This window comes from Notamacropus eugenii, chromosome 5, assembly GCF_028372415.1.
Source record: "Notamacropus eugenii isolate mMacEug1 chromosome 5, mMacEug1.pri_v2, whole genome shotgun sequence".
In the NCBI taxonomy this organism is placed as follows: domain Eukaryota; kingdom Metazoa; phylum Chordata; class Mammalia; order Diprotodontia; family Macropodidae; genus Notamacropus; species Notamacropus eugenii.
Genome location: NC_092876.1, coordinates 146,560,379 through 146,572,782, shown reverse-complemented (window position 1 = coordinate 146,572,782; position 12,404 = coordinate 146,560,379). Strand labels below are relative to the sequence as shown.

General features: G+C 38.0%; 2 protein-coding genes across 3 annotated transcripts in view; both read right to left on the bottom strand.

The window, feature by feature from the left end:
* The window catches only part of C5H11orf65 (chromosome 5 C11orf65 homolog), a 154,748-nt gene that overhangs the window by 87,269 nt on the left and 55,075 nt on the right, over positions 1–12,404 (bottom strand). The gene's annotated exons all lie outside the window — the stretch shown is intronic.
* POGLUT3 (protein O-glucosyltransferase 3) overlaps positions 1–12,404 on the bottom strand; it is a 47,308-nt gene that overhangs the window by 25,880 nt on the left and 9,024 nt on the right.

Sequence of the window (12,404 nt, the reverse complement as noted above, 5' to 3'; positions counted from 1 at the left end):
AACATTAATGTGCATGTCTTGCCAAAGCCTCTCCAAAAATTTCTGTTTTCTTCTTTTGTCATCTTTGCCAGTCTTATGGCTGTGAAGTGAAACTTCAGAGCTGTCATTATTAGTGTTTTGAAGCATATATTCATATGGTTATTTAGCTTTCTAATTTGAGAACTGCCTGATGAAACTCACTTTTTCATTCAAGGTTATTCCTAAATTATTTCCAGAAGGAAATCAGAGCCTGTAATATTTGGGCATCTTCTTACTATAAAACGTCTATGCAAAAATATAGTGATTTTTTTTTACTTCTAGACCTGAAAGTCTTATCCCCATTTATCAAATTATTAATTGTAATAAATATAATAATATTATGTATTGCTCTAAAATACAGAATATTCCCAAGTGGAGATAAAATATTGCAATATGACCCCATACCATGCCACACAGCAAGAAAGAGATTTATCTAAGAGAATGAAATAAACATACTTTAATGGCCTACAAACTCACCTGATTTAAACCCCATTAAAAACTTATGATATTACAATGAAAGATTTGGAAAATTAACTTTGTCAAAGCTATACTTAATGTGAAATAGGATAAAAGTGTGGTTTCAGGATGACAAATACTTGTCAAAAATTTGTGAACTCAATGCCAAATCATGGCAAACTAGTGATTAGAGTAAAACAACATATTCTATATTAAATGTTTTTTAAAGATGCAAAATATTGTAAGGTTTATTGTATAAGTCCAATTTAATTTGCATACCACTGTAGTTGATATTCTGGCTGTACAAAGAAAATGGATTCTGATAGCACTTTATATCAAGAACCAGGTATTTCTTGTATGCTATGAACTAATCAATTTCAGTTTTTTGTTTACCCATACCACATCTTGCACTTTTTGACACTGTTATAACCAAAAAAATACTTATATAGGGTTGAGGGATCTGCATAGTCTACAAGTCATTAACTCCATTCGCTTCTCAAACCTGAGCCATATCTACTGACATTTTTCCCCTTGTACCCACCTTTGCACCAAAACCAACTGAGTATTCCAAGTATGCATTGACTTAATTTGGAGGTTCTTGTAAAGTTTGTCATCTAATTTCTCTACCAAACCTTATTTTGCAATAGATATTGCTATGCAAACTGCAGTTGTCTTCCTGGTAGCCTTTATATTTACATGCAACATTAATTCTCCAAGATATTCTTTATTGCCTTTGTCTATGCAGTGAAATCAACTCTGCCAATTCCTTTGGTTGCCTCTCTTTCCTTCCTATTTAGCTGCAATTTTTTTTTGGTCTTCTAGTTTCTTTTATCATGAAAATATCAACATTGCTGTTATTCATTTCTTCTAATAGCATGTCCATTTACTGGTCACTGGACAAAGTTCTCATATTTAGAATATCTATAGTTAAGTTAACGTTGGTATTTACATGGTGCTAGGGATAGGGCACTAGACTAGGAGTCAAGAAAATCTGAGTTCAGATCCTGTCTCAGACACTTAGAATCTGTATGATCTTGGGCTAGTCACCTATTATTTCTCAGTTTCAGTTTCTTCATATTTAAAATGGAGAAAATAGCAGCACCTTCCTTATAGGACTGTTGTGAGGTAAAGCACTTTGCAAACCTTATTGTGTTATATAAATATTAGTTGTTATTGTTATTGTTTTATAAAGGAATATATTCTGGTAAATACAGCAAGAATCAAAGCACATTTTCCACAACTCTTGGGGGCATATTTGGTCCCTGGGGAGATTGGTCTCAAACTTAACTCAATTTCTACATAGCATTCACCCACTGGGTTCACTTCCACATGGAACTGACATTTTATCTTAGCTACTGCTGGGCTGCTCAAGTCATTGATACTGGACTCTACTTGCTCTCCTGAGTTTCTGAAGCTCACAGGATTATAGATGTTTCTAATCTCCTTAACCTAAAGGCAAGAGAGATAACACAGAGAAAGAAGCAATAGCAGGGCAATGTGGTCTATGGATTATGACAACTTCAGTTGAGTGAGAGCCTGAGAACCCTTACCTAGTCAGAAGCCCATTTCCTCCCTCTCTATTGCCAGCCAATTCAGAAAGAGCCAGGGTGAGCAAGCTAATGTTTACATGGTCTCAACTGGCAAGATTTCTAATGTCCCATGCCCCCTTTTTTGCCACTTTATTACTGTCGCTGAAGAGTAGAAGGGAGACTCACAGGATTCAAGGACATTTATAATTTTTTCCAAAGATAATTACATAGTGACCAACCTAACAGTAATGAGCGATTCCTTACCTCACTAAGCTGGTCCTCTTGTGTACTTAAGTCATCATTTCTAGACTGTAGATACCTCAAGGGCAAGGTCGTCTCTTACTGATTTTTGTATCCTACCCCATAGTGAGTGTTTATTAAACACCGGCTCAGTTGTTGAATAGTAATGAAATCAACTGTCTTTCAAGACAGAACTAAAGATGTTGAAAATAAAGGTTAACCAGAAGTGCTGGAATAGCATGCCGTTAGGCATACACATATTATGTCATTTTGCTTTTAAACTAGGAGGAGCTCTGATAGATTGTGATACCTTGAAAGGAGTTTCTATAAAAACTTAACTAGTAGACATGTCACCAAGATAAAAGTCAGAGAAGATGATTTTAGGAGGAATATACAGCATGATATTGGTCTTGTAATCATTTTATGACTTTCATTTTCCAAAGTTAGTCACAGTATAAATAAGTAGTCCTCCTTCAAGATGTCAGAATAAGGACTGGAAATGATAGGAGTTTGGAGCTGACAATTGTATTGTGTTGAGTACAGATAGAGATCAATATTACTATATTTAATTATTCACATTAAAAGAAGAGAGAAGATATATGGATAAGCAAAATATTAAACCTGGAAATCCAAAAGTAATTTCTATTTGCCTTTGGAATTCAGTCACTCACAAATTTCCTCTGTGTTTAGAAGGCTCCCTCCTAGTAAGATCCTAATCTGTTTTTTAAGGTGTTATTTTCATTATTTTTTTGTCTCTCCTTTACTAAACTGTTGACTCATTTTTCAGGATTTTCTTGCATCACTCTCATTTCTGTTCCCAATTTTTCCTCTCCCTTTCTTACTTGATTTTAAAAATCCTTTTTGAGCTTTTCCATGGCCTGAGATCAATTCAATTTTTTTTGGAGGCTTTGGATGTAGGAGCTTTGATTTTATCTTCTTCTGAGTGTGTGTTTTGAACTTCTTTGTCATCATAGTAACTTTCTACAGTTAGAATATTTTTGTATTGTCTGCTCATTTTTCCAACCTATTTCTTGACTTTTTAACTCTTTGCTAAAGTGGGGCTGTGTTTCCAGGGTGGAGGGCATAGTATCCCAACCTTCAAGGGTTTGGAGCTGTTATTTTCATAGATACTTCTAGGGACCTGTAAGTTTACATTTCTTTCACAGTGGTATGAGAGGTATTTACTACTCTTCTGGCCTGTGTTCTGGTCTGTGAGTGACCACAAGCACTCTTTTCTGCTCTGGAATTGTGAGGAGGGTCCCCTGCTCCACTGTGACCACAAGCTCCAGTCTTCTAGTGCTTGTCCCACTCACTGTCAGCTGAGTACTCAGCTAGTCTGGGAGGGGAGGAAATCCCAGCTTGTCACAGATCATGCACCTTGTGGATTTTTCATTTTTTGGATAAGTATAAGTTGACTCCAACCCTAAGACTTACATTCTTGCAAATCATGCCTAACAAGGACTTGGAACTAATGAGACAAACATAAAAATGTATAATTCAAAGAAAGAAGACAAAAGAAGAGTCCACCAATCAAGTTAGAGGGAAAGACTAAACATTTCCCTAAAATTTCAATAATTCCAAAAAAACCTAAAATTATTATTGTTTAAAAAGCCCCAGGCTCTCTCACACAAAATTGGCCCCTCCTTCTCTCTACTCAAGAATTACACAATCCTTTGTGTAGGAGTTAGCAACTTTCAAATGATCTGACTTCCATAAAGTAATTAGATGAGACACTTTATTCTGATGACTAACATCACCAAGACACTTAATGCAAGCTGGAACAGCTCTGGAGGATGAAATCAGAGATAGAAAGTCCTTTACAGAATCTGACCTAGTTCCTGTAGCACCAGGTGGGGTTTTATATTCTTCCCTATCTTCCCTGCTTCTCTTCTGAGAAGCCTCATTAAATGGCCTCAGGCTGATCTGATGTTTTATGGAATGTTTGAGCTAGAAAGAAGGGAGAGATTGGAGTTCCTCTTGACCAGTCCTCTCACTTTGCAGCAAAAGAAACAGACCCAGAAAGATGGAGTAATTTGCTTAAGGTTATGAAGCTTTCCTGATGTTGGAGATTCTTATCCTACACTTTCTTGCCATTTCATTATTGGGAGCCTAAGTATATGGAATCAGAAAGATACCAGCTTTATCTTTAAGCAACCCACCTCCTGAGAATCAAATGTATAAATGGCATATTTCTAAAGACTAGGAACTTAAGGAACTTCACAGAAATAAGAAGTTAGTAAAAGTTATTAAATCCAAACATTTATATCATTTTGAATATTTGTATCTTTGCCAGGGCACACACATACTTTTAAAGAGTTACTATCAGCGTCTACAAACTGTCTTTGTGTTCTGCTTTTCTCAAATCAACAAGCATTTATTAAGCACCTACTAGGTGCCAGGCATTGTGCTAAGCACTAGGATACAAAGAAAGACAAAAAAATTGTTCTGATGGCATTCACAGACTATTATACAAGCAAGATATGTATAGGAAAAGTTGGAGATAATCAACAGAGTTCTCATCTAATATTTCATATAAATAACAATACATAAGGAATCACATGGGAAATCACAATAAAGGAACCCAGTCAATCGATGCAGATGTAATCCATCTATTACTTAGCAGACAAGTCCTAGGCAACTGCCTGAAGTGCATACTGGCCAAGTGATTTGCCCAGGGCACAAAGCTAGTAAACGTGTCAGAGACAGAATTTGAACATAGATCTTCCTGACTCCAAGCACAGTGTTCTATCCATTATTTGTTGTTCAGTTGTTTCAGTCATATGTGACTCTGCATGACCCCATTTTGTGGTTTTCTTGGCAGAGGTGCTAAGTTAATTTGTCATTTTTTTCTCCAGCTCATTTTACAGATAATGAACTGAGGCAAATAAGGTTAAGTGACTTGCCCAGGATCACACAGCTAGGAAGTGTCTGAATCTAGAGTTGAACTCAGAAAGATGAATCTTCCTGACTTTATGTCCAGTGCTCTTTCCGCTGCACCAATAATTTCAGCAGAATCAAAATATCAAGACATAGTAAAATTTTTATTTTGTTTATACTGTCAGCTAATGCTAATAGACATTTGCCATTTATGATAATTCTGTTGTGTTAATAATTTCCCTATCTGAGTTTATAAGTAGTTAGAGACACTTTTTGCTATTGTGGCAAAAATGCAGAGCAAAAGTCAACAACTGTCCCATTTCTCTTTTAGTGTTTCTAAGACCTTCTAGAAATTTTTGGAAGCTCCAGAGCAGTTTTCATCATCTGGGTTCTGACTGTGCAGGACATAACAGGGTTCAAATAGCAAATTTTAAAAAGTGTGTGTGTGTGTGTGTGTGTGTGTGTGTGTGTGTGTGTGTATGTGTGTGTTTATATCGAATTTCAAACTAAGTAGAATATGAGGCATTTTGGTGATGGTAGTGGGGCAAAGATATAATATCCAAATAAATAATGGCAGGGGCAAGGGAAATTGATACCCTGGATAAATAAGAAAATAATAAGAAAGCATCTAGATTTTCTAAATGAGTTCAGCTCACTGATGAACTCTGATGAACTACTTCCCTGAGTAATGAAAGAACTGGCATATGTGATCACTAAGCACTGTCAGGAGTTTTTGAAAGGTCTTGGAAAATGGAAGAGATACTTACAGGATTAGAAAAAGATAAATGATCCAATTTTCAGGAAAGGGAAGAGAATAGAATCTGTGGATTTTAGACCCATGAACTTGTTTTGATTCCTGGCAAAACTCTGTATTGTATTATTAAAGGGATAGTGAGTGAAAATCTAGAAAAAGAATCAGTGATTACAAAGAGCCAGCACAGCTTGATTATGATCAGGTCATGATGGGTTAACCTCATCTCTAATTTTAACCATATTACTAGACTGATAAGGATAGAGATAGGGGCTAGATCTGTGATTTCATTTGTCTAGGGAGCTCCCAGATGAGAAAGAGTTTATAGATTAATTTCCTTCATTACTTGCTTTGCTATTGTGTCCCAGTTATGAGCTTTGCCTGTTTATTCTTGTCCAGTCCATTAGTAAAGAAATCACTGGGTGGGGACCTGAGGAATATTTGTATAATTATGATTAGCCAGAATATCCCATAATGAGCCTTGCTTAACCAAAGAGTCCAGAGTCAAATAAGACCCTTTTTACATTTGCAAAAACTTGATTATAAACTTTGCAATATTGTGGGTATACTGAATGTATTGAATGAAGCTAAAGCTATCTGAATGGGCAATGCAAGGATCTTATCTTTTCTGAGGGATGAAGGAAGTGGTATGAGTCTACATTGATACGGACAGTATAAATTCTTTACCTCAGTATCCTTTAAACAGCAAATTACTTCGCAGATGTTTAAAATAGTAGCAGAAAAAAATTTTCTTTCTTTCTTTTGAAGTCTAGGCTGTAATTTGGAAGCATTTTTTTTGGCACTCTAATTCAAGGAATCAGTATATAATTGTATTAAAGTGTCATTGTGTACTTCATTGAAATGTCACGGCATACACAGTTGTTGAATTGTCATTGTACATTATCTACTTCTGAGCTCGGCGAATAGGTAGGGTACCTACTTAGATTTTGGAGACCTGGTTCCTAGTAACAGAATTAAATCTGCCCTGGGGACTGTTAAGTTGGAGAACTCAAAGACTGTAGTGATCAGAATAGTGAAGGACTTTATACCATTCTGTAGACTCTTAGGGGGAACAAAAGCTTTGCAACACACAAAAAGGGAAACAGAGTCATCACCATATTCTTTGTGTTGCCTATGTTGCTATAGGATGTTACAAGGTCCTCAGCAATAGACTAGAGAGGGGCTTGGAAATTATTCACTAAACACACCACTAAAGCCCAGAAGTTAATGAGTCAGCTTGAAATCCCCATAATGAAAACACAATAAGACTGGGGGTGATGTAAAAGTCTATTGAGGGGAGGGGACACCCTCCCTAGTGGTCAGTGATCGATCATAGACAGTGACCTATTTCCAACTTTCACCGCTTAGAGCAGTGATTCTCATGTTAATACAATCAGAGTGGGAGGGGTCACTAAGGAATATTTTTTCCTTTTCTTTCCAAGTTTAGATTATTAAGGGGTATGATCAATTTCTGAGAAAGGAATCTTTTTATTCTAGACTAGAATCAATCAATAACCATTTTAAAGTGCCTACTTTGTGCCTTGCACTGTGTTGGATGCTAGAGATACAAAGAAAAAACTAAGTAATCCCTGTTCTAAAAATGCTTACATTATACAGGGGAAATATGTATATTGCAAATATAACACCTTGTTACAGTAATTAGATAATTTTCAGCTCTAGAGCAAGATTAGTCCCTCATTTCCTTGTCATTTTCTGCCACTTCAGGAAGTTTATATTAGCTGAAGAGTTAGGAGTACAATCACAACTTTTTTGAGCCCTGAGTAAGGAAATTTCCTAATGCAGTGAGTGTACTCAGGTCTCACTAAGTGTGGGACCTGCTTATCATCTCCTCAGAGCATCCCTTAGAGCATCCCAATGCTTTGGGTTCAAATGCTCTTTGGCTGTGTTTCTTTGACTTTTAGAGGCCAGTGACTAGCATGTCAGTTCCATTTAACTGCTTAATATCAGTTAAACAAAGGGATATTCATTTTGAAGATAAAACAAAAATATAAACATTTCCCCCAACACCAAGTGCCCAAGAGGGGGCACTCTCTCTCATACCACATCTTGGTCTCTGTGGAGAGAGGGCTCAAACTTAGCTCAGTTTCTTCATAGCATTGGTCCTACCAAGTTCATATCCAAATGTGGTATTATTTTTAGATGAATCTTTGTTTCAGTTACAACTGAGCTGAGCCCTAAAGATCACTCCTTGGTGCTTGGGGCATTGATGCTGAGTTGTCTGTAAAACCCAGATGCTGGGATGCTGGAATGCTGATCTCCCTTCACCTAAAAGTGAAGAACAAACACCAGGACAAGGAAAGAACCCAGGCCTGTGTTCACAGACCACATGCTGACCTCAGTGAGAATGGCCACTTGTTCCTTCCTCCTTCCCTCGATCCCCCATGTTTACAGTACTGTCTCTCATCAGATACCATTAACAATGGAGTCCAAGGGATTCACAGCTGAGGGGAACATGTATCTGCTTGACAGTGCCATTCTAAAAGAACCTCCCCCTGCCCAAGTTGAGATTATGCAAACAAATGAAAAGGCTGTCTTAAACCACATGGTGAACAAACCCGACCCAGTTACAGAATGACAACAAATGCTCCAGCATCTGTCCAAAGTACTTTCATTACACATCATCATGTTATGATGGCTCTCCTCGAAGCAGGTTTTCCAGCCTCTCCCACAAAAGAAATTTGCATCAGCCTGGCACACTGATACACTCTGCATATATACCAGTCCCCTGTCACACTGAAATTCAGGAGTTTGGCTCTCTGTTTTAATTTACATTGATCTCCAGCTCTAGTTAATTCCTGGCTTCTTGGGATCAAGGCATAATTCAAATTACTCTAAAAGTAAAGAAGTAATAGAATATATTGCAGTGTCTGATAGGCATGGGGAGGGGAAACTGGGGAAGACCAGACTTTTTCTTAAAACTTTTCTTAGTTCTCGAAGAGGTAGCTACACCTGGAAGTAACACTCTCCAATTGGCTTGAAGGGCTAATGGCCCTTCCTAATCTTTCTCTTTTCAAAATGTCACAGCTCAGTCTTTTTTTCTTTCTCCTTTGCTGGGTGACCCTGGGTTGCTGGCTCTTCTCAGTTCTGGATGTCTCCACTCCTTCCTCTACATTGCCAGATCTTGGAATAATTTGCTTTGGGAATTGGTCGTTTCCTCCACAGATTAGAGCATTTCTTCTATTACCTTCAGCCTGGTTCAATTAAAAGACTTTCGTATTTCATCTGAAGTAATTGATTAGGACTTCTTACCTGATAAATGTATTAGGGCATAGCATTCTATCACTCACTTTAAGTGTGGGTAGAGTGTGCAATCAACCCCCAACTTAAAAAAAATTTAGGTAAATTCAGTGTGTACAAACTAGATAAGATTACAGAGGGGGAGGGTATCAGAAAAGATTTCTGGGACAAGGGACAACAGCTGAGATTTGAAGGAAGTGAGGGATTTTAACTGGGCAGCTAGGTGGAGCAGTGAATATTGTGCTGGGGTTGGAAGTCAGGAAGATTCATCATCCTGAACTGAAATCTGGCCTCAGACACTTAACTAGCTGGGTGACCCTGCGCAAGTCATTTAACCTATTCTGCCTCAGTTCCTCATCTGTAAAATGAGTTGGAGAAGGAAATGGCAAACCATTCCAGCATCTTTGTCAAGAAAATCCAAAATGGGGTCACAAAGAGTTGGATAGGACTGAGATGACTGAATCACAAGGGATTCTAAAAAGTGGAGCTGAAAGCGCATTTTCTAGTCAAAGACACTGAAATTGAATGTTTTATTAAGAAACAGCAAGTGGAAAAATGTTTGGAAAGGTAGGTTGGAGCCAGCTTGTGAAGGGCTTTTCACAGAGGAGTTTGTACTTTGTCTTGCTAGTAACAGGAAGAAATCGGAGCTTTTTGAGCAGAGAAGTTACATGGTTAGACTTAGGCTTTAGGAACATCATTTTGGCAGTTGCATCAGAAGGGGTGAAGATTTAAGGGAGACTAATTGGGAGGTTATTGTAACAACGCAGGTAAGAGGTAATTAGTGTCTGTACTAAGGTGGTGGGCGTGTGAGAGAGAGGAGGGAAAGGATGTGAGGTATTTTGTGGTAGAATCCATTGACAATTGATCTTTGGCAACTAAAGGACTTCCAGGAACCTATTCTTGTTACCATATACACAAGAAAGATTCAGTACATGTGGTTGCATGGTAGTTTGGGAATTGGATATTTAGCAAAAGGAGAGAATAAAAGACCTCCAAGACTACTGTAGAGGTCCAGGATCCTTATGCAAGTGTCTGAGGAGTATATGAACCATATTAGGTGTACTCAAGTGCCCCATTATAGGTTAGGGGTGACACCTTGGTCCTTGAATGCTACCCTAGCAAGGGACAAGCTTTGGTCAGCTCTGTAAGGAAAGATTTGAGCATGAGTCCAATAGTAGACTCTGTGTCTATTAGCTTTGTATAATTTTTTTTTTATTTCTATTGGGTCGTTTCTGCCGTGAATATTTCCCAAAGTGCAAGGAACGATTACAAAGAGTATGAACAATTTTTATATCTTGTTTCATGTATCCACAACTATCTTTTCAGAAAGATTGAGCCAATTTACAAGGCACCAGCAATTTCTAAGTCTATTTCCTTACGTTCTTGCCATTTTAGTTTTATTTACTTTGAAACAATGTCAAACATCACTAATGATCTATATTTTTAATAATTTATCCTAAACTATAGAAAGCAAAGCACCTAGAATTCATTTGAACAGTTGAAGGGAAAAAGGATTCTTCCCCTGCTTCCTCTGTTTTTCTTGCATTTTTTAGGAAGCTGCCATTGTCAAAATATCTTTATGATCCATTAATCTCGCTGTGGAGGGTGCTGTCTCCACCTGATTTCTAATCTAGCCGTAACATATTATTCTTACTTTCCCCTACCAGACTCTAGCTATTTGTATATGTTAACTCCTCTATCAATGCTGATAGTGACAGATTACACTTTGTAGAACCATATTGTTCTTGTACAATGCACAAAGAGTGCTGTGTAATTTAGAGCCAAGAGCACTGGACTTGGGAGATCTGAACAACCTAGGAGAAACTACTTCATGCCCTTGGAGCTCCATCTTCTAATGTGTAAAATAAGGGAGTTGTAACGATGAAAGCACCTTCCAGCTCTAAAACTATTCATCTATGAAGCTACTGTTGGCTCTTTAATTCAGGAATTCTAATATAACCTTTAATCTCTATTAGGCTTATTTCCTTGCCAGAATTTAACTCTGTTTTCTGTGAAGCATAAGAAAACCTTAATAATGAAAAAGTCAGGCTATGCTAAATCATTGAGAAAATGATAATGAACTCTCACTTGTGGCTTCCCTATACCCCAGTTTCAAAGGGCTTCTTGACAGTGGTTGGGAAATGTGGCGATAGAACCATGGTGGTAAAGATTTGAGTGAAAGTGATGCTGGGACATTTGAGGATGGTGAAGCTCCTTGATAAGGCTGGCAGCCAGATTCACTCACCTGCTTATGATAGGTTAGCTGCAGTGAGATGAGACTAATAGTCCACACCTCAGCAACTTTTCCTTTTGTGAGATTACCTTCAAAGATCTACCTATACAAAGATCTTTGTACCCATAACTTACTGATTCTCAGGCCTTTCTTTCTCAAGGAGCTTAGTATATCATCCACAGTCTTTATTTCAAGTTTCCTCTCTCCCTTATCCTTTAGGGATTTCAGCATATATGATGGTGTCTCCTCCAAGAAGATGATGTCCTCCCTCATCACTGGTCTCCTCAGTTTCCAGGACCTGCACCTTCATCTTCACTCTAGCTCAGTCACATATAAAGCTGCTCATATCCAAGATCTCATCATCACCCACCATTGTTCCATCTCCACAAGCCAAAAATTCTTTCATCTTGCCTTTCCATTTTTATCTGCATCTTACTCCTCCTAAAGAAACCTATTCATTGTCCTCACCACAACATCTAGTTCCTTTACCTTTCCCTGCTTTCCCAGTCCATCACCAGTGAGACTCTGGTCTCATTTTCCTCCATTCAGAATTTTGACCCTAGTTCTACTTCACAGCATCCTCTACCTTTCCACCCCTTGCTTCCTTGTCTGTCACTGCTGATCCCTTTCTAAACTCCAACCTCAAAACACACCCCTCATCTCTTTTCTCTGCTCCAAAAGGCAAGTGCTCACACTAAGGTCAAAAGAAGTGATAGGAGGACCCTCACAAGATCTCTCAAAGAACTCTGGTATCACTTGCGAGATATTTGAGAAACTGGCACAGGACCATCCAGCATGAGGTACCCTAATCAAAGAAGGGACTGTGCTCTATGAGCAAAGTAGAATTGCGATAGCTCAAAGAAACTGAGATGTGTAAATTTAGAGACATCTTCTCAAGTGTTGAAGTGGACTATTTGTGCCCAACCTGTGGTTGTATGTATTGGTTTGATCAGCCATGGTGGATACAGTATGACCCCAACATAGTGATGTCATTTTGGTCCTCTTTGATTATGAAGAACAACCAACAACTAAGTGCTCTTCA